The sequence below is a fragment of the Ambystoma mexicanum genome, chromosome 14 (assembly GCF_040938575.1).
Source record: "Ambystoma mexicanum isolate Mex_15411 chromosome 14, UKY_AmexF1_1, whole genome shotgun sequence".
NCBI lineage: Eukaryota > Metazoa > Chordata > Amphibia > Caudata > Ambystomatidae > Ambystoma > Ambystoma mexicanum.
In genome coordinates this window covers 436,941,819-436,945,647 of record NC_090940.1, presented here as the reverse complement: position 1 = coordinate 436,945,647, position 3,829 = coordinate 436,941,819, and positions in this window count along the sequence as shown.

Below are 3,829 nucleotides of genomic sequence, written 5' to 3'. Positions count from 1 at the left end.
GAACCCAGGAAGAGGGAGCATGCAGCCCAATTTAAAAAGGGGTTGTGTTGTCGCAACCAGAGTATACTTAGTATTATTGGATAATGGGCGGCTTCGATCATGTTGAACGTGCTCTGTTTACAATGAGAGTCTACGCACATTTGAAGAGGTATCGTTTGTTCACAAATGGGTCCTGAAGGCTGAAGCCGGGGGACTGCCATCTACTCCATCCACTGGAATAGAGATATCTTTGGAAATCTGAGGTATACCTTTGCTACTAGCCCACTGATCATCAATGAAGAGCCCTGTGGCTCCACAGTCTTCTAATGCTGGAACGTTATGTATCTTCAGATTGGAGAAATGTAAGATCACTTTAAGAACCACCATGGTATGATTCAAGGAGGATAATGGTTGAGAAATAGATACTTGTTCAGGGGAACCTAGTTGCCCATTCCCAGATTGCTGTTCACTCTATGATCAGGAATCAGTGTTTCCCTGTTTTCTAGGAGGAGCTATGGGACATTCACATATCAGATGTTTTTTTGAGGCACAGTACATACATAGACCTAATGTTCTTTGTTTTCCTTCTTCTGATGATGAAGGACCTCGAGTAAACCCCAATTGCATGGGTTCATCTTGTTCAATGGCTTTTGGGGGCATTCGAGAAGGGTCTGCTGATTGTCTCACTGCTCAAGCCCATCTCCATTCAGAATGCCGCTCCTGAAGACGGTAGTCCAATTACATTGTTAAGGCGATCATTTCTGCTAGATTGGCAGGCCAAGGAACCCTGGATATCTCATCCTTCAATTCCTCCGAAAGGTCCCTTCTAAATAAAGTAATCAATGCATCATCCGGCCATGCGGTGTCGGCTGCATTCTGGTTGTACCTCGTAATATATGTTAGGACATCCTGGGACCCTTGTTTGAAATCCAGAAGTTGTTCTTGTGATGAAACCGCAATTTCCTGCCTATGAAACGTAGCCTTTAGACTATCGACAAAGGCCTGATAAGAGTCAAGGATATAGTTAGTAGTGGGAGCAGGCCTCCAGATAAGGCGGGTACCAGGTCTTTTTATGCATGAAAATCTTGTAAATACGACAGCTTTATTATTTTCCTGGGTACATTTACACACAGGTTTAGAGCAGAGGGCAGTGTAAAGGTCAGGTTAATTGACAAAAACCAGAAGGATTATTTTGATGTGTATCTACACGGATGTAATTGCAAGCCACCTCTGAAACAGAATGTATTTCTCTGAAGCCTTTCAAAAAAATAAACTACACACTGTGATAAAAGGAATGGTTTCTTTCCATTCAGCTTCAGAAGCACTGTCCATGTTTTCCCAGAATTTTAGGATTGTATAATTAATAAGATGGAAGACTAAGTTGCAATTGAAAATTCATATTTTTCAACAAGTTATGCTTTTTTCCAGTGAAAGCAAACCAGTATTGCACAATTGTATTTTTCAAAGTTCCGTTGATGTGTGCATAATCATGCGGAGGCAGATACTTTTTAGACTTCTAATTTAATTTACACTCTAATTATAAAAACAGTGTGTAAAATGATGACTATGCACAGTCTAGTTTACATCCATTCAACCTTGCAGTCAATGGTGTACATTACTATAAATGGTCAATGGCAGCAGAGTCTTTGCTCAAGGATGAGTTTGTTTGTTTGTTTGTTTTATTCAGTTATAATGTGCACCAAACCCGAAGGTAGCCGGAGGCAGCAGTACAGACAATGCGAAGCTTAAATTACAAGGTTGCGGGTAATATACAATAATGTACATGAATATACAGTTATGTACAGGTTACATACAGGCAAAATATGCACTGACCAAAGAGGGTCAAATACAGAATAAACGAAGCCGGCATCTATACAAGCTTTGGCAGGACATCAATCACTAGTCAGAAGGGGAATATGTACACATGGGCGGCAATTAGGTGGTATTTAGCATATCTACTCTCGGAGGTTGCATGACTAAGTAAGTGCTGGTAGGCTAGTTGTCAGCAGCTTTCAGGAAATTGATATACTTGGATCTGAATTTCAGAAAGGGCTGCTCCTCACGTAAAGGGTGGGGTAGTGAGTTCCAGAGTTGGGCTGCTCGGACCTGGAAGCTTCCTCCCCCAGCCTTAGACAACCTGAATCTTGGTATAATGTGGCTATTGGCATTAAATGTTCTTGCTGGTCTAGTGGAACTCCTGGTTAGGAATTTGTCCGTAAGATAACTAGGTGCGGCATTGTTCAGGGCTTTGTGAACAAGGGATGCAGTTTTTAGATGGATTTTATTTTGGGTCTAGAGCCAGTTATTTTGGCGCATGATATTGGATATAAATGCGATCTTTTGGGCACGCCGAGAGCAGCACGCAGGGCGTTGTTTTGAAGAATTTGTATTCTGTGGATGATGGATTTATTGGCACCAATGTAAAGGACATTGCAGTAATCGAGCCTGGATAGAATCAGGGCTCTGGCTAAAATAATGCAGTTATTGTCTGATAGAAAGTGTTTGCCTGCTCTAATGAGCTTACAAGTGTAAGCAGTGGCAGATGCCATGGACTTCACCTGTTTGTCGAATGAGAGGGTGGAGTCCAGATAGAACCCAAACGTCTTCACTTCCTTGGACAACTTGATGGTATTACCATCAATCACAAATGAGGAGTAATCTTGGCCTAATTTCTTGAGGTTGAAATGAGTCCCCAGGATGATAAGCTCTGTTTTATCATCATTCAGGCATAGTCCATGGGTTGCCATCCATGCCTGGATGATGATATACACCCTATTTACCAAGGACAAATCCTTGTTGTAATCCCCAGAAAGAGGGAGGAGAATCTGGGTATCATCTGCATAGTTAGTGTAGGTGATACCAAGATGGTCCAGATCATCAAAAAGGGGCTTAGTAAATATGTTGTATAAGGTGGGGGAGACACAAGAGCCCTGCAGGACTCCATACAAGATGGGGATCGGGTCGGCTGCTACCGAGGGGGAAAACACCCTCATCGTCCTGTCGCTGAGGAAAGACTCAATCCAGGTTATGGCCTCTTTAGAAAAGTGTGCAGCTGAGTCCAGGTAACTGCAAAGGACCCCGTGGTCCACGAGGTCGAATGCAGCCGACAGATCCAGCATCAAGAGGAGAGCCATTTTACCTTTCGTAAATCATCTATTTGTGCCTTCAAGTCGATGAGGGCAGTCTCAGTGCCGTGTTGGGGCCGGAATCCTGATTGACGTACTCCTAGGAGCTTATGTTGTTCTAAGCATTTTTGAATCTGGCTATAAGCAATCTTGTCCAGGATTTTAAGCAGAAAAGGTACTGTCGTGATTGGACTGTAGTTTGTGGGAATAAGAGGGTCTAAGGTTTGCTTTTTAAGCAAAGGCAGTACCCAAGATTGTTTTAAGTTGGTTGGAACAATGCCTGACGCGAATGAGGCGTTGACAAGTTTTGAAATAAATGGGGTACGATCTCTGGCAGCATCTTTTATGAGCTGGGCAGGGCAGCAGTCGCCCTAGCAATTGGATGGCTTAAGAGAGAGGATGACCTTCTCCACCTCAAGAGTAGAGGTTTTTAAGAACATGAATCGTGCAGATAGGTCCTGATCCTTTGATGGTGGGACTGTGTTTACGTTATTGGTCTGGGATGGTTGGCTAAGTGTGACTTTCTTCTTAGATATTTTCTTTTGGAGCATAATTATTTTGTTTGAGAGTGCTTGTTGGATATCAAAACACCAAGTTTTGTCTTTGGAGCATGTGTCCGGGATGGGGATGGGGGGACTCTAGTTCCTTGAGGATAGTGAACAGTTCTCTCATATTTGAATTGGCATTGGATATACGCTTGTTATAAGTGTTTTGTTTAGCCAGAT